The following is a 19,508-nucleotide window of genomic DNA, read 5'->3' on the forward strand; positions in this document are numbered from 1 at the left end:
TACCGAAGGCATTTGTGATCAATAGGTAACCGTCTGTAACCTGGGCCTTTGAATTGCTAAAGAACTCAAATGAATGAACATGAAAAACTGCAATTCAGAAGTTGACACTTAGTCACTTCCACTGATATTTTTCTGGAGAGTACTGTTCAAAAGCTACATCTGGTACAAGGGACGAAGACCTGGAAATGTAAACTCTGGCAGGGTAAATGTTTCCCAATTACAGCCCCCACACTATAACAAGGAAAAGTGATGTCTGGATAGTTAATGCCACAGCTTTTATTTTATTTTAGTGATACAATACCATATTGCATTTCTTTTTTGTCATGGTACTTACTTTTTTTTATTATATGTTCTTTTATGTTTCCTATATAAACATTTCAGAATTTAAAACTGAAATAAAATGGTATTGCTTTCTCTGTGATAAAAATGCTAAAGAGCAAAACCAAGTTATTTTCCCTTGATTATTCTGATACAATTAAAATTAGTCTGGGCATCAACAGATATAATTTTAACTCTTAAAAGACATAAAATCCTGATCTCATCATTTTATTCAAATTGTGCTAGAAAGCCCAGCCAGCAGAGTAAGTAAAAGGGAGGCAGAGAGGAGCCTAAGAGAAAAGGTACAGTAATGGAAAGAAGGGAAAAAATACATCATTATTGGCATTGATATAATTGTCCATGTGGGTAACTGTCAGAACACTACAACTAAATTATTAGAGTTAATGAATTTAGCAAGATTTTTTAAAATACAGACTCAACATTCTTTTCTATAGAACAGCAACAAATAACAAAATAGAAAATAATGATTATCATTAATATCCTACATAGCCATGGATTATTTATCAAAATTAAGAAGTTAACATTGATAGAGTAATGTTAACAAAACTACAAGCTTTCATTCTGGTTTTCCCAGTTTTTCTTTGATGCGTTTTTTATTTCAGGATCAATTCATGACACCACTTACATTCGGTGGCCATATCTCTTCAGTCTACTCCCATTTGTGGAGTTTGTTGCTGTTGATGCTGCAGTTTTCCTTGTCTTTTCAGGCTTTATACTTTCGAAGAGTAGTGGTCATGTCTTTTGTAGAATGGGACTCAGTTTGATTTTGCCTTATGTTTTCTCATGATTATGTCACTTCATATCAGAGAGTGAATTACATCAACTTGACTTATTGCTGGTGGTGTTAACTTTATTCACTTGCTTAAGATGGGTCTTTGCCAGAGTTCTCCACAGTAAAGTTACTACAGTGTTCCCCTTTTATCCATCAGGAACATGTTCCAAGACCTCCAGTGGATGTTGAAACTGCAGATAGTACCAAACCCTATAGATACTATGTTTTTTCCTATACATTATCTATAAGAAAGTTTAATTTATAATTTAGGCACATGAAGAGATTAATAATAATAGCTATAATAAAATGGAATAATTACTATTATAATTATATTTATGTAATATAATATATTTTTTTATTTTTGAGAGTATATGGTTCTTTGTAATCAGTGAGATATTTTATCATATGCCTTGCAGTATTGTCACATAGTACTAGGGTTAATCTGTTCTTCCATATTTTTATGCCCTGGTGCTTCTTTAGCACTTTTATGAATATAGATCCTGATGGGCATCTTCTATCAGAAAAGCCTGGTTTAATCACAGTTGAGTACTTGCTTCAGATGATATATCTTGTTTTAATGAACTGTGTCAACTCTGTTAGAAATGCAGCTGCAACTCCACAGGTGGATCTCTCCTGTAATTTTTATATTTTTCAGACCAGGACTATTCCTGAGTCTATATAACCATTCCTTACTTCACTAAATGGCTTGTTATCACTCGCATCACAAGATCCTCTCATGTGTTGTGCAACACACTTCAGTCATTCAGAAGATACTTTGTTTATATCTTCTGCCCCAAATTTAATTTCTTTTCTTTAAAAAGCACTTATCTTGCACTTTTATCACCAGCTAGCCAAGCTGGCGACCTAAGCTGGACTCACATAAGCTGGCTACATCAGTAACTAAGAAAATGGCAAAAAAAAAAAAACAAAAAAAAAACACATAACACACAGAAATACCTTTTGCTTGCAGGAATCAGGGATGGCTCTCAACCTTTAGGGCCCACTGGAAAGAGAGAGAGCATTCCTGAGACTCTTATTTATTGAGAGGAAGACACTTGTGAAAGTTCCACCCAAATGATGGAAGGGATTGGGTTTCAGGGGGGTGTAACCCAGTGCCATTGGATGACTGCCCACTCTTGGAGCTTCATTCCCCTGCTGAGCAGAGGTGAAGGCCATCTGCTTTAGTGCGCAGTGGAAGACAGTCCCACATCTCCATTGCTTAAGGATAAGGGTACATGCTCATTCCTATGTGACAACTCCCCACATATACCCCATTTTTTATGTATTATGTAAATACACTGAAGGGTTATGACTCCCAGTCATTGGATTCTTTGTCCGAGGATGTCATGACCTCCTATTGTGACATAAAAAAATTAGTAGAAAACATATCATTTCAATAACATACCATATAGAATGTTTCAACATATTTTTAGGATTAAAGTCATTCAATTAACTTCAAAAGATCCAGGTTATTATTATTACTCTAACAAACACTCACTAGAAGATTTTTAATCTTTTCCCAATTTTATTGGGAAGCATTGTATTTGGCCATAGTAACACAGACATATTTATAATTAGCATGGCATTCAAGCCTTTCCTTAAACCATAGAGCAGAGAAATTTGCATTATTTATTACAGTGGCTTCTAGAGCATTCAACTTAGTTCCAGTCCTTCCATCAATATTCATCTGACTATGGAGGATCTGGGAAGTAATATAAGCCAAATTATTAGGAATATTTACATGTTGTAAGTTTAAATTTTAGCCACAAAGGCTATAATTGTAGAAACAATGAATAAATTTAAAGTAGTCACTTTAAGGATCATGAAATCAAGAGCTTGCCGAGGTCTGTTTAATTGGCATACACCTGTTTCGAAGGCTGAACATTAAATTCAGCATACTATGGTTCTGAAATGTTAGCTGGCAGTAGGACAAAGGAAGGTTGATGAAAGATCACTGTCCTTTTCCTCTGTAATACCTAATGATACAATTAGATAAGTTGCATTTTTTTATAGTCTACAGGATATTTATCATCCTTTCTCTTAATTCTCACATTTAAGGAACTCTTAGGTTTGTCAGTAATGCAAAAATGCTGGGGGCAGAAGCTAAGGACCAGACACCCTTCTGGATGCCATCTCTCTGAAAGTTAAAGCCTCTAGGAGTCATGGCATCCTCATGTAATTGTCTTTGTCAATTCTAGGAGACCAGTCTAAAATATATCCACTATTTTTAGACACCTTATATTATACTGGCAAGACATTTGCACAATCCATCCACTTAGGAAAGGTGCCAATTTTATTGTAGAATGATTAGGGCAATAATACATTGGTGGATACTTTATGTAAATAACTGGCCTGTATAGGAAAATTCTATTTCAATAATCTATTTTGACAGTTGTCCAGATATGTCGGTATAGTCTTAATTTCGTATAGTCTTAATTTCCAAGGACCAGCATGATTGGCTGGTTTAGGTTCCCCATGTGCTGTCTTTCCCCGCCGAAAGATACCCTTAGCCAGCCAGCATTTTTATCATGGGAACAACATATAGGTATAGCTGAGACCATTATAGTCAGTACAATTAATCTAGTCACATGGGTGAATTTTCCAGTCCACACCATAAAGTACATTAAAAAGTGCACTTGGGAAATGGGTCCACAGAAGTCTCTTTGTAAGTTTTACTTACCCGACAAGCTCGTTAAGCTGCATGGCTGTAAACTCTGCAGCTAGAGATTTACTTTCCTGTGTCAGGTTTTTCAGCCATTTTCAGGATGACAGGTTTAAACTCTTTTGAAATCTGATTTAACTCACTAAATCATGTTCAGCATCAGTAAGACTTTTAATATCACAATTTAAGAAAAAATTTTGAAATATTTGTAAGATTTAGTATGTGTATGTAGGATCCTGTTTTCCCTTATTTTTTTGTTAAAATTAAATAGAGGCTTGGCATAAGTTATACTATCATTAGGTGAATAGTATAATACAAGTATTTAAATAATAAGAAAAGATTTATTATCTCTAGCTGGTTATGAAACTTGACAAAAGTCATTTAAAGGGACCATAGTAAATAGAAACTTAATCTTTACCAAATTTATGACTTGATTTTAATAGAATTACCCAAAATGAAGAATATAACAATTGTATATAAAAATTTGTGTTGTGAAATTAGCTCTAGATTAACTTAAATGACTCTTTAATTTGGGATGAGGCCAGAGCCAAAGTTTTTAACTTTAAGAATGGTGTCCTTTACTAGCGGCATGAGAAATATATAGAGACATCTTTCCAAAATAGAAAATATATATGTTTAATAAGCATAGAAAAAATATTTTGGTTTTTACCATTAACAAAAACTGAAATAGAAAAATGAATAGCCCTTTATTTGCTAATCCATTAAAAACTGTTATTATTGTTATCAAACTTAATGCTGACTTATGTATGTGGAGTTAGTACCTCAAAAATTGATGGGCAAAAATAAGTCAATAGTATTGTTTGAGACAGTGACCTGATTTAGAATTTTATATGGCATTAAGCTAGCAATGACATTTTGAGGGATTCATGTCAAAACAGTCTTTACGTATAAACAGTTATGAACATTTTAATAACTTAATAAGCTCTAATAATTATGTATTGTTTATGTCTTTACTAATTTTTAAAATACCAATGTGTGATGTAGGGCACTACCTTGTTTTTAAAGTAAAGAATGGGCTTATCACATTTAAGTTCTGTATTGAGGTAAACTAGTGGCTGTTGAGCTGATTTTTTTATGGCTGTCTGTCTAATATTTTAGGGGTAACTATTTTTAGAGTTATTTTTCTCAAAGTAAGGGGCTCAAAGTAAACTCTGTTTCAATGTTATAGAGGCTTTCAAACCTTTTTTTTAATAACTTAAAAGAGGAGTAACATTTTTATTTAGGAAGTTTATTTCTTTTGGGATCAAGACTAGTATTTTGGTCTTTTTCTGTCTTTATGTTTTTTTCTTTTATTTGATCTCTATTTAAATTATGGTGTAACATCTAAATGTGCCTAGGACCATGTTAGTTTCTGCAATCCCTTAAATGCTATGTCCTGTTTCTTTGAGTCTCTCCATAAAGATAGTAGGATCTGCTCACCATCTCTAGCAGTCAGAGAAATGCAAATCAAAACCACCCTAAGATACCATCTCACTCCAGTAAGATTGGCAGCCATTATGAAGTCAAACAACAATAAGTGTTGGCGAGGATGTGGGGAAAAGGGTACACTTGTACACTGCTGGTGGGACTGCAAATTGGTAAAGACAATTTGGAAAGCAGTATGGAGATACCTGGGAAAACTGGGAGTGGATCCACCATTTGACCCAGCCCTCCTCAGACTATTCCCTGAGGATCTTAAAAGAGCGTACTATAGGGATACTGCCACATCAATGATCATAGCGGCACAATTCACAATAGCTAGACTGTGGAACCAACCTAGATGCCCTTCAATAGATGAATGGATTAAAAAAATGTGGCATCTATACACAATGGAGTACTACGCAGCAATAAAAAATGACAAAATCATAGAATTTGCAGGGAAATGGATGGCATTAGAGCAAATTATGCTAAGCGAAGCTAGCCAATTCTTAAAAAACAAATGCCAAATGTCTTCTTTGATATAAAGAGAGCAACTAAGAACAGAACAGGGAGGAAGAGCATGAGGAAAAGATTAACATTAAACAAAGACGAATGGGGGGAGAGAAAGGGAGAGAGAAGGGAAAGCATATGGAAATGGTAGGAGACCCTCAATGTTACACAAAATTATATAGAAGAGGATGTGAGGGGAAAGGGGGGAGGAAACAAGGGAGAGAATTGAACAACAGCAGATGAGGTAGAGAGAGATGATGGGAGGGGAGGAGTGGGGGGATAGTAGGGAATAGGAAAGGTAGCAGAATACAACAGTCACTAATATGCCATTATGTAAAAATGTGAGTGTGTAACCAATGTGATTCTGCAATTTGTATTTGGGGTAAAAATGGGAGTTCAAAACCCAATTGAGTCAAATGTATGAAAGATGATATATCATGAGCTTTGTAATGTTTTGAACAACCAATTAAAAAAAAAAAAGAAGACTTCAGGAGTCAGGTGCTACACGTTCTTACTGAGAAACATGGAGGGACTTCGGCCTCTAGGAAATCACTTATATTTTAATAAGACTTGCTTTTGTTGAAATGTGATCAGAGGAGGGAACGATGTGAAAAACAGGCTCTTCAAATTTCTGTCTGATTTTTGTGTCAATAAAAGCCAGATGTTCCTGAATGGCAAAATAAAGCAGTCCTACCACACTGTTAAAAAAAAAAAAGGCTTACTAAAATCATTATCATCATCATCATCATCATCATCATCATTATTATTATATATAATAGAATATATTGTTATATAATGTAATTATAAAATAATATTATTTTATAAAATAATAATAATTATTATTTTGCTAAATAATAATTATTATTTTAGGCATTCTGTTTACCTGTTGGATCATGTTTATCCTTGGGGAATTGTCTGTGCTCCAAATAACCAGGTTTGTCCCTATTCTGTGTTTTTGGGACAGGATTAAGATAGATCTTTTAAAAATTGTTCTTAGGATGGCTTTCTATTTTAAATTTTAGCTAAGTGATAGCATAATATCTAGGTGGGGTCAGACATCTGGCATAAGTTCTGAAATATTACAATATATATGTATTTGGATCTCTTGAAAATCTCTCTGAATTTGCTCTTATCTGTATTAAGCTAGAGAGGTTTCTTTTGTTTAAGGCCTTCTCTCATGGTAGTGACTAAGGCCAGACCTACAATATATGAAAATAAGACACCTCTTTTGATCATTGTAATTCATTTTGATGTTACATGTAAAATGGATAAATTAAAATAACCTTTAATCCCTTCCTGAGAGAAGGTCTCAAAATATCTTTATATTTCATAATATTATCCTTTAAATGGGTCTGTGTCTCTCAGTTGTCTTTAAAAAATATGATTAAGGCTACTTCCCAGTGAAGGGAGCTGCATATAAGTCTGATAATATATCTTGTAGATAATAGGTTCAGTCAGAGAACCCTATATGATGCAAATGAATTCCCAATAAAATTTGTAGCTTCTGTTTCTCAAAATTAACAGATAGCCTTAATTTGGAGAACACCAGTTTTGATAAAATGTTCTCTTAAATCTCATAGATATTTTAGAAACTTATATATTTAACAAACAGAAGTAATATATAAGAATTAGCAGTAATTATCATAATTATGATGTTTTCAAATCAATTAAATGTAGTCTTTAAAGAGAAGTTTCCAAATACACGACAGCGGAATGCATTACAATTCGTATTACACATATAGAGTACAACTTTTTATATCTGTATATTAAATATGTTCACACCGATTCATGTCTTCATACCTGTTACTTGGATAATGATATCCATCACATTCCACCATCATTGCTAACCTCTTGCCCCCTCCTTTCCTCTCCCACCCCTCTGCCCTATCTAGAGTTTGTCAGTTCCTCCTATACTCTCCCTCCCTACCCAACTATGAGTCAGTGACCTTGTATCAGAGAAAAATTCAGCATTTTTTTGGGGGGGGGTGGGGGGGGTGAGGAGGAATTGGCTAACTTCACTTAGCATTATCTTCTCCAGTGCCATCCATTTACCTGCAAATGCCATGATTTTATTCTCTTTTATTGCTGAGAAATATTTCATTGTGTATATATGCCACATTTTTTAATCCATCCTTGTCAACACTTATTGTTGTTTGTCTTCATAATAGCTGCCATTCTGACTGAATTGAGATGCTATCTTAGAGTAGTTCTGACTTGCATTTCTCTAATTGCAAGAGATGATGAACAATTTTTCATATATTTGTTGATTGATTGTATATCCTCTTCTGAGAAATATCTGTTCATGTCCTTGGCCTATTTATTGATTGGTGTTTTGTTTATTTGTTGTTTTTTTTTTTTTTGGTGCCTAGCTTTTAGAGTTCTTTATATACCCTAGAGAGTAATGCTGTAGCTGATATGTAAGGGGCAAAAATTTACTCCCAAGATGTAGGCACTCTCTTCACCTCACAGATTGTTTCTTTTGCTGAGAAGAAACATTTTAGTTTGAGTCCATTTCATTTATTGATTCTTGGTTTTACTTCTTGCACTATAGGAGTCTTATTAAGGAAGTTGAGGCCTAATCCTACATGATGAAGATTAGGGCCTACTTTTTCTTTTATTAGATGCAGGGTCTCTGGTTTAATATCTAGGTTCTTGATCCACTTTGAGTTGAGTTTTGTGCATGGTGAGAGATAGGGGTTTAGTTTCATTTTGTTGCATATGGATTTCCAGTTTTCCCAGCATCATTTGATGAAGATGCTATCTTTTCTCCAATGCATGTTTTTGGCACTTTGTCTAATATAAGATAATTGTAATTTTATAGGTTAGTCTCTGTGTCCTCTATTCTGTACCATTGGTCTACTAGTCTGTTTTGATGCCAATACCATGCTGTTTTTGTTAACTATTGCTTTGTAGTATAGTTTAAGGTCTGGCATAGTGATGCCACCTGCTTCATTCACTCTTCCTGCTAAGGATTGCTTTAGCTATTCTGGGTTTCTTATTTTTCCAGGTGAATTTCATGACTACTTTTTCTATTTCTATTAGAAATGCCATTGGGATTTTGATCAGAATTGCATTAAATCTGTATAGTGCTTTCGGTAGTATGGTCATTTTGATAATATTAGTTCTATCCAAGATCAAGGTAGATCGTTCCATCTTCCAAGATATTCTTTGATTTCTTTCTTTAGGGTTCTGTAGTTTTCATTGTATAGATCTTTCACCTCTTTCATTAAGTTGATTCTCAAGTATTTTATTTTATTTATTTCTTTTTTTGAGGCTACTGTAATACGGGTAGTTTTTCTCATTTTCCTCTCATAGGATTTGTCATGATATGCAGAAATTCATTTATGGGTGTTGATTTTATATCCTGCTACTTTGCTGAATTCATTTATTCTAGAAGTTTTCTGGTGGAGCCTTGTGAGTCTTCTAGGTTTAGAATCATATTGTCAGCAAATAGTGCTAATTTAAGTTCTTTTCCTATACTCTTTAATTTCTTTCGTCTGTCTAATTGCTCTGGCAGTGTTTCAAGAACTATATTAAATAGGAGTGGTAAAAGAGAGCATCCCTGTCTTGTTTTAGAGAGAATGCCTTCAATTTTTCTCCATTTAGAATGATGTTGGCCTGGGGCTTAGCATAGATAGCCTTTATGATGTTGAAATATGTTCCTGTTATCCCTAGTTTTTCTAGTGCTTTGAACATGAAGGGGTGCTGTATTTTGTCAAATGCTTTTTCTGCATCTATTGAGATGATCATATGATTCTTTGAGTCTATTGATGTGATGAGTTACATTTATTGATTTCCTTATGTTGAACCAACCTTACATCCCTAGGATAAATCCCAATTGATCATGGTGCATGATCTTTTTAATATGTTTTTGTATTTGATTTGCCAGAATTTTATTGAGAATTTTTTTATCTATGTTCATTAGAGATATTGGTCTAAAGTTTTCTTTCTTTGATGTATCTTTTCCTGGTTTTGAAATCAGGGTGATATTGGCCTCATAGAATGAGTTTGGAAGTGCTGGAAGTGCTGCCTCTTTTTCTATTTCCAGAAATAAATTGGTATTAATTCTTCTTTAAAAGTTTGTAGAACTCGGCTATGTATGCATTCCATCCTTGGCTTTTCTTCTGATGGCATATTCTATTTCATCACTTGATATTGGTCTGTTTAAATTGTGTATATCTTCCTGATTCAATCTGGGAAAAAAATTTCTTTATTCAGGAAAATCCTTCCATCATTAAAATTTAGAATATATAAAGACCTTTTTTTTTTTTTTTTTTTTTTTACCCAGAGATGATTTCTTTCTTCCTCTTAGGACTCTTCCAATTCCTTATTCTCTATACAGAAGTATTTCTTTCTCCTACTAGAATTCTTCCTTGGTTATATTCTGTAATAATTCCTGTAAATCTTAGAATCTAAACAATTGTTTTATTTTATTAAGAAGAATTACTTCAAATGAAATGTAGCCAAGGCTTTTTGGATATCTCTGTTTACAGAATTATATCTATCTTTTTATAAAAACCTGAACAATAATTTAGGAATTAGAGATTACTTGATGGTTATATGTCAACTTTATAATTTAATGAGTATTTCTTGGAATAAATATTTTATAGTAAATTACATTTATCTTAAATATCTCTAAAAAGCAGAGCATGAGATAAATGCATGTATAAAAATATAAATTATGTGATTCCTGTTGAGGGGAAAATGAATGGAAGCAAATAGACATATATTAATTATCCTCTGAATTAAAGACTATAGATTATTTATGTAACTGGGAAAATATGAATTAAGAATAAAAGTATAGCTTAGAATTATGTAATCATAAACCTTATGAAACCCTGTGGTTCTTAAAAGTATTTGGATCCATTTTGACTTACTTTTAACTAGGAGTGCACCCTTATATCTAGGTGATGTCATGTAATGCAGTTAAAATAAGATTCTTGTGCATACATTTTTTTTATTTTTCATATTTACGTAGTAGAAATGAAAAGAATAAGGATTCTTTGGTCATCATGGGAACACTATGAGTAAAGATCTCAGATTGCTGGCTTTCTGTCCTCATGACAAGCAAATGCACCCCATAACTTTTAAAAATGAAACTAAGCTATAAGCATATGCATAGTATCTCATTAATGTAATGTTATCTTTGCAATTTTTCCTTAATAATATAGCCATAGAAAATTCCTAGGGGAACCTGTAAGGTAAAAAATCAGGTTATTTAGCTTTGAGAACAAGTCAGGCTGAGAGCTACAGTGGAAGAGTTTGCTGAATTAGATTTTGTCCGAAAATAAATATTTTTGTTAAAGGGAACATATTAAAAATCATAAAAAGAAATTTTCTGACAGCGGGCACAGCTTTCCTAACTCCAGTTGTCAGCCTGTGGGAGACAGAAAGTATAGGTTAGTGATTGGGCAGTGGGGCTGGAAGCTCTGTTTGAGTGGTGGTAGTAGGGACTAAAGGGTAGCCCATAAAAGTGTGGGAGGTGGGCTGGGGATGTGGCTCAAGCCGTAGCACGCTCGCCTGGCATGTATGCAGCCCGGGTTCAATCCTCAGCACCACATACAAACAAAAATGTTGTGTCCCCCGAAAGCTAAAAAACATAAATATTAAAATTCTCTCTGTCTTTCTGTCTCTCTCTCTCTTAAAAAAAAAAAAAGTGTGGGAGGTGGGATTTATTCGCCATGTTGTCCAGGTCACTTGGTTGGGGGATTCTTCCGCGTTCTCTATAACCCAATTTTGCTTGAAATTGTAGGATGTTTACTCTGTGTGTTTCTGTTCTGACCATGGCAGTCCTTGGTTGAAGCTTCGCAGCGCCCGGCAGCGTGTGTTTGTGGCTCTGTGCAGTCCAGTTGGTGCTCCCGCGATGGGTTACCATGGTTAGTGTGTAGCGGAGCAGATCACTTTGGCATCTGGACCAACAAAGGACCCTTTGGCTGGCTGCGCCGTGCCTGTCTCATTGCCCGCTGTTGTGCCCTGTGCCTGGTTCCTGGCACTGGGCCTGTTTGTCTGCATTTCCTCACTTCAAATCCCCTTGACCTTCCGTGGGCTCTCCGCCATTTTCCCTTGGGTTGTGGATGTTCCTGTGGCAGCTACTTGCCCTTGCCTCTGTGGATCGCTGTTCTCTCAGGTGCCCTATGCAGGCGGGAGCAGCCAGGCTTGTGTCCCTATGAGTCCCAGCCAGCGGCCAGCATCCCCTGAACGGTGGCACAAAGCCACAGTGCCAAATGAGCCTCCCCTGGTGCTGCCATATTGTTCTGCATGGGCAGGATCCTTTGAGCAGATCTCTGTGACTTGTGTTGACCTTAGCAATTTCTCAGTCAATGGACCGTTTCCCTGCATCTTCCCCTTGCAGTGCCTCCTGCCAGTGTCTCAGAAATCTTTCAACTGAAAAGCAGGCTCCAGCAACAGAAGCTGGTGCCAATGTCTCCTGCACATGGGCCAGAGATCCCCATAATAATCGGAGGGCTAGACTAGGTTATCTAAGGAGTAAAAGTATTGCTGGCAGTGCGTCTGCAAGGATAAGTTAAAGACCCCCTAGGGAAGAGCAGCCAAAACCTTACATCTGCATGAGTAGCAAGTGGGTACAGCTCACTCAATTTTAGTATTCGGTGAGGCTGCAGTAAGAGGCTCGGTAGATTTATTAGCCCAATTTAAATTGCCTGAATAATTCTAGAAAGTAATAATCAAATAAAAATAATTTAAATACTTTATTTCTCTAGAAGCATAGATTTTTGGAATTTTAACATTCCACAATAAAACAATTTTTCCTCTCGCTCTTCATTCTCTAAACATTAATCTCTAGTATGTAAATCCAAATTTTCTTATCTAAAATATTTCAAAAAACAAAAAATCCACATTAAAGCATGCTTTCTTATAGAGAGCTACACTTTAACCATATATATATTATCAACTACCTTAAATATAATCCCAGTGGGGCCTCCATTTATCGCCAGCTAGCTGGGCTGGTGACATGAGCTTGATTCACAAAAGCTGGCTACATCAGTAACTAAGAAAATGGCCAAAGAAGCATGCAGCACACGGAAATACCTTTTGCTTGCAGGAATCAGGGAGGCCTCTCAACCTTAAAGGTTCTTGGAAAGAGAAAGAAAGCATGCCTGAGACTTTGTTTATTAAGGGGAAAACACTTGAGAAAATTCCACTCAAATGAGGGAAGGGATTGAGTTTCAGAGGGGTGTAGCCCAGTCCCATTGGGTGACTGCCCACTCCTAGAGCTTCATTCCCCTGCTGAGCAGAGGTGAGGTCCACCTATCTTGTCCGCTGCTAAAGCCAGTCTCACACCTCCATTGCTCAAGGCTAAGGGTAAATCCTCACTCCTATGTGTCATCTCGCGACACACTGTGGACAGAACTTTTGCAATTTTAGATTTGACAGTGAAAGTAGCATGAATTTCATTTGAAATTTTGTTCTTGCTGTAGATCTTAGTAACCTCAACAGACAATTTATTTATTTTTTTAAGTTGAGAACCTTTACCTTTTTACTTAATGGAAGCATTTGACAGCTTCTTTTTGACACATCCACATTGCCAGCACCACTGCTTTTGGGCTTTAGGGTCATAATTAAGTAACTAATTAAGTAACATAAGTACTGTGATACCATAACATAAGTACTGTGATACCATAACAGTCAATCTTATAACCAAGACAGCTATTAAATGTATGCACGTAGTATGTATGCTGCATCTATACTATACATCAGCTGTGCATTCACATCCCCAGTAGGACAGAGTAAGATTTCATTACACTATTCGAACATTGTGTGATTTAAACTTATAAATTGTTTATTCCTGGAATTTTCCATTTAATATTTTTGAATCATTGTTGAACTCAGGTAACTGAAACCATGGAAAGAAAAACCAAAAATGGAGAATGGAATTATTGTCTAGAAAATGTAATTTTTAATTTATAATTTGCATAGCAATATAATAAAAATAATTTTTAATAAGTCTAATACATAATGTCTTAGACCTTTAATGATGAAGTTATGAACTTTTATTAAAAGACATTAAATATAATCTAATTTAATGTGGAGAAACACTACATTAATGAATTAGAACACCTAAATGTTGAAAAAAAAATATTATTTCTCAGTGCACATAGAATCAAATCCCTAATATTTTGGGAATTTTAATGTTATTACTGTTAATGTTTTTAATATAATAAAATGCTATTATTTTAGTAGCATTTTGGTGATACTTGACACTATAATTCTGAACTTATATAGGGTAGTTATTCAAAAATTAAAAGTGCATGCCTAAAGAATAAGATGTTTTTCCTGCCCTATATCAAGGAGGTCTGGTTTTCCTGCCTTTATATCATGACTTAATATAAAACCATAGTAATTAAGCTAGTGTATGACGTCAGGATGTACAAATTGCCCAATGGAAAAAAAAATAGAGAATTCAGAAGCAGATCCACCTGTGCATGGAAACTTTGTTTTATTACAAAACTGGTGTGTACTGGTCAATGAAAAGTGGACACAGTTTTCAGTATATGTCTTGAGGCAGTAGACTGTCCATATGATAGAGAATGAAGTGGGATTCTCAAACACAATGGGAAAAAAGTTAAAATGTCTTAACAATTATAATTAAATTTAATTATAAAACTACAAATTAGAAGAAGCAGAATCCAGGAAAGAAATTGAAGAAAAACCAAAGCTTTCAAAGAAATGAAAACAAGAATTTGAAGGAGTATAAGAGAAAAAAGATGGTGCAGAAATCAGATGTCATAGAGATTAGAAATGAGAGAAGTGAATAAATTCAAGTGTACATCTGAAGAGTGATAAAATATCTTAGTTTTAAAATATCAATGTTTACAATATGCCAGGAACTGTATCATTAACTTTTCTCATGCTTGAGTTATATACTAGAAATCAAAAAGTTATCTATAAATTATTTTAATGATGACTCTAATGACAACTTAATTATCCTATCATCTGTAGGTTACTAAAGATTATAAATCACTTGGCTTACAGAGGAATTTGCTATCACTTTCTTAGTTTGAGGAAATTTTATCAAAAAGGCTTAACTAAGATTTATCAAATGACTGTTATACTTATTACTCTTTTATGTAGAAGCACCCTATTTAATCCAATATACTTAGAAAGGGTTGTAAGAACTATTGTTAATTGCAACATGTATCTGTCAATAAATAATTTTAGAGAATTTTTTAAAGATCTGTCTTAATTATATTTTTAGCAATGCTTGTAGCTATAAATAGAGATTACTTAGTTTAGGGAAAATTGCTGCCATTTAATCTAATTTACAAAGCTAGTCTTCATTTTTAAATTTATCTTTCAAATAAGACATCCTTCTTTCAGTAAAAGTCCAGCTTGATTTTTTTAACTCAAATAAATATGTTAATATATGCCGCCATGACAACCATCACATTGCAGAATTCTAATTCTAATATAGATAAATAGGTAAGGCACAGAGTCCTGCCATGTGTTGCCTGGATACAGTAATGTACTGCTGCCTTCAGTGTTTCTTTGCTTTGTGCTCACTAAAGTCTCCTAGAGAGATGCTTCTTTAACAGTAATCAGGCTATGGAAGAAGGAAAGCCTTTAGGTAAAATATCATCTCTACTGCTTTATTTTATCTGATTTATAATATTATAATATGGGCCCAAATACTCAATTACTTAATAAAATACATATGAGATAGGAAAAGAACAGTTTCATTGATTAAAGGAGAATTTATACATAGCATTGTTTTAATTTGTCCCCTTCTTTGGCCACCTGGGGTTTTTACATCCCAGGAGTTATACATTTCTTTTATAAAGAGGAGGAAAGGTAATTGTGAAGTGGGGAAAGGAGCCAGCATGACAACTTGGCTACCAGCATATTCCCAGAAAGATCAGTATTAGGAAGAATGAAGGTTGAGGAGCTAGAAATTGGTTGTCTAAAATGATCTTATCTTGCCTTAAAATTACACATTTCTTGGAAAGTCTTTGTAAAAACCCAAATGTTCCTCAGTTTGAGGGCTACTGACATATGGCACAGGTAAGATAGATTCATTATATGTATAATTGTCAACACAACAACAAAAAAACCTAAATTAATGAAACCAATGACTAGATATTAAAATAAAATAAAAGTCAACTTGAATTTAAATATCAAAAGAGCACACTTTGTGCCTTGGCCTTATAAATTTCATGGACCTCAGATAAAGAAAATTTCTCTGTGGAATCAGGCAATAGATTTAGATATTTATAAAAGGGAAAATGATATTGGCCTTAGATTTCACTTGATGTAAGAAAATAGAGCATAATTTTAAGATTTGTTTTAGAAAAGAACAGGTAATTTTTTAGACTTTTACATTTGTCTCATCTTTCAAGTATAAGTCAACAAATAGTTGTGAACTTAAAAAAAAGTTTCTAAAGTATTCCTTTGAGACTTTATGAGGAAATACTAGAAGACAGACTCTTCTCAACATGGTTTTACAGGGTAAAGATTTGAAGTAGCCAAAACATCTTCTGCCAGTGCTGAAAGCTTTTTTTTTTTTTTTCATTTTTAGATGAACTGTGGGTTCTGAACACTACCTATGAGCGAACTGACCTTTGGGGTTATCCAAAATTAGAAAAGAGTCATTCAGCTGTCTCATCATTTATGGAAAAGACCTGAGCAAGAGGCTTGAGAAGAGAATCAACCACATAGATAGTTTGCTGCATTCAGGTTCAACTTTCTCAACCCAAAGATGAAACACTAAGTTTTCATACCAGTTTCTAAAGGTTAGTTCATGATGAAATTGACAGAATTTGGGTAATGGACTTTACTTAATGTGAGTGTTGCTTATCAAAAAATTTTTCAAAAAAGATTAACTTAGCATTTTTCTAGGTAAAACAAGTTAAATCTGTAATAGATCTCATATGCTTGAGTTTAATAACCCCTGAATATGTTTGGATTGGTAGGAAAAGTGGAATATAACACTCCTGCCTTTGGAACTAAACTGCATAGTTGTGAGCTGTGGCAAAATTTATGTCCTTTATTCCTTTCTGAGAAGTATTAAATGAAGAGTTTTATATTTTTGTCTATATCTGAACCAAATTTTCTACTGGCTTTACCCTGCTATTTCTGTTTTTGACCTCTATGGTTGATAGTGGCAGATAAGAAAAATGAAGTTTGTAATAAGTTTATCTGAGAGTGAGCTGCAGTGCTCTTTGGTACTAACACTGCAGCCAGGGTGCTAGATAATCCAGGCCATGAATTGTGTTCTGTAGTCTGATTGCCCAGAGAGCAGATAGAATTGCCAAGTAAAAAAAGGTTGGTGAAGCTTTATTAATTTTGCTCCCCTCAGAAGAAAAAAAAAATGGTGCAACAACTTCTTGAGATGAGAGTGTGCCCATGAAAGAAACAAAGAATATGAATCCAGAAACACATAGGAACATTCAGGAAAACAAAAAAAAAACTGGAGTCACTTTAAGCCCCAAATTAACAATTAAAAGATCTCAAACATGTTTTTTTTTCCCCCTATGTTTACCTATACCTTAATATGCTGTATCTCTTGATCTTGTTATGACATGTTGGATAAGATTTCTTTGGAAAATGTGGAATCAACTGACGAAAGAAATTGTAAATGTGCCTGGGGCTCTGTCCCTCAAGGATGGCTAAATGGAAGAATTTAGAGTCTATTTAGTGTTGGTAATGAAGTGGGGATGGAGGGGGAGATGGGGGTGAAAATGGAAGAAAAAGTGGTAAAAAAATAAAGTTGTCTCAAAATTTGTCTGCTCAAATACTGACAAAGCACAGAATATCAAGAAGATTCATTTGAAGTTCATGAGCAGAGATGAGGATATATATTATATATTTTTATATATTATATATACACACACATATATGTGTGTATGTGTGTGTGTATATGTGTTACATCTGCTCAAAGTAAAAGTTAACTACTTCCTGCTTTTCTCTTCTTTTGAAACCCCTGGTTGTGACTATGTGAGCTACAACACACATATAATCTGATGTAGAGGAATAGGTTTGGCAATGGCCACCAATGCAGAAATTCAACATAAAGGATACTAAGGAAGAGGACTGTAGTGGAATAAACTTCATAAAACAAAAGAAAGACTTCAGAAAGAGAACAAATTTGATCAAGATGATTATGGAAGAGTAAGGTAAAGCACATGAAGAGAAGACTTTTTAAAGGGAAGCCCAAAGAGAAGCCACCAAGAGGCAAGCAAAGGCCAAAGATTAAAGAGATGCCTTTTAGGATTGGGATGATGGGGTGGGGGTTGGGGGGGATTTGATCCATTCACTCACAGACCCTCTAAAGACAAAGTCTGAAAAATATGATACGGGAGCTATGAAAATAAAAATTAGTAACACCAGGAAGAAACAGAATGAAGAAAAGGAACAACAGTGAGTAGAACATACCACAATAGATAGGGCTGCAGTGGAACAGAACAAGGCCAAGCCAGAAACCATAATGTCTTTGCATACAGACTTATCTTTAGGAGAAAACAAAGAGCTGGTGTTACATCTGCTCAAAGTAAAAGTTAACTACTTCCTGCTTTTCTTTTCTTTTGAAACCCCTGGTTGTGACTATGTGAGCTACAAGTCAAAAGAATTGACTTTGGAGCACTTAAGTAATGTGAGTCCCATGCCTAAAGGATCAATGAACCTGCAGACAAAGTGATCATATGTCTAACCCCCTTCGTGCCCCATCGTAGAATACAGTTAAAGCAAGAGCAGATTATAAAAGTCTCCTGATCCTATTTCTAGGATTTGTGTTTTAGATTTTACCTGTTTCTTTTATTTTGCTGCCGAGTTGTAGAGTCGTTGTTCTATTTCCAAAAATTCTTGACTTGTTTTCTATACAGACTGTATTATGTATTATTAAACAAAATTTCTCAGAAGTTTGATGGATTTAATATTTCTGAAGGGAGAGTATGGTAAAGCAGCCCTAAGAAATAAGTACGTTTGCATTGTGATGGTAAATTATATACCTTTTTCTTATTTTTAAGAAAAGTAGGACATTTGGGGATATATTTAACAAAAGACATGCAGAATCTCTACTTTGAGAACAAAACAGTACTGAGAAAAATTAAAGACTTAAATAAATGAAGAGAGATACTTTGTTCATGGACTGAAAGATTGAAATAGATGACATTTCTTCCTATGTTGATCTATAAATTCAACAGTAATCACTATCATAATCGCACAGGTTTATTTTTTGTAAAAGTGACAAGCCAATTCTAAAAGCAATATGGAAATGTAAAAAACTGAGAATCTCCCAAATAATCTTCTAAACATAGCTAGAAGACTTGATTTTTGTACCCTAACTATAAAGCTACAATAACCAAGACAGTGTGTTACTGCCATAAAGATTAATAAATAAATCAGTGCAATTGAATAGACCAGATTATACCCACACTTATATGGTCATTTGATTTCTAACAAAAATCCAAAGCAACTCAGTGGGGAAGGAAAAAGAATTTTTATACTAGTACTGTAACAACTAGATATCTAAGCCAAAATAAATCTCCATTGCTATCTAGCACCATGTACAAAGATCAATGTGAGATGGATCATATTGCTAAATGTAAAAGCTAAAACCATAAGGACTTGAGAAGAAAACATTGGAGGATGTCTTTATGACCTGGGAGTAAGCAAAGATTTCTTAAGATGTAAAAACAATTACTCTAAGAGGAAAGTTTTATAAGTTAGAATTTATCAAAATTAAAAAACCTTGTGTTCATCAAGAGAGAATTAATAAAAGGAAAAGCCACAGACTGGGGAAAAATATTTACGAAGCATGTATTTGTCAAACTATGTAGATACAAATTTATACAG

General features: G+C 34.4%; 1 protein-coding gene across 15 annotated transcripts in view; it reads left to right on the forward strand.

Moving 5' to 3' along the window:
• Znf438 (zinc finger protein 438) overlaps nt 1-19,508 on the forward strand; it is a 168,329-nt gene that overhangs the window by 81,673 nt on the left and 67,148 nt on the right. For 11 of the 15 annotated variants that reach the window (XM_005334293.5, XM_078023448.1, XM_040276845.2 and 8 more), the window contains one exon: nt 16,234-16,447. The exons of the other annotated variants lie outside the window; for them this stretch is intronic. The gene's annotated coding sequence lies outside the window, so the exon portion shown is untranslated. The remainder of the gene's footprint in view (nt 1-16,233; nt 16,448-19,508) is intronic. 15 annotated transcript variants of the gene reach the window in all.

This window comes from Ictidomys tridecemlineatus, chromosome 10, assembly GCF_052094955.1.
Source record: "Ictidomys tridecemlineatus isolate mIctTri1 chromosome 10, mIctTri1.hap1, whole genome shotgun sequence".
Lineage (NCBI taxonomy): Eukaryota > Metazoa > Chordata > Mammalia > Rodentia > Sciuridae > Ictidomys > Ictidomys tridecemlineatus.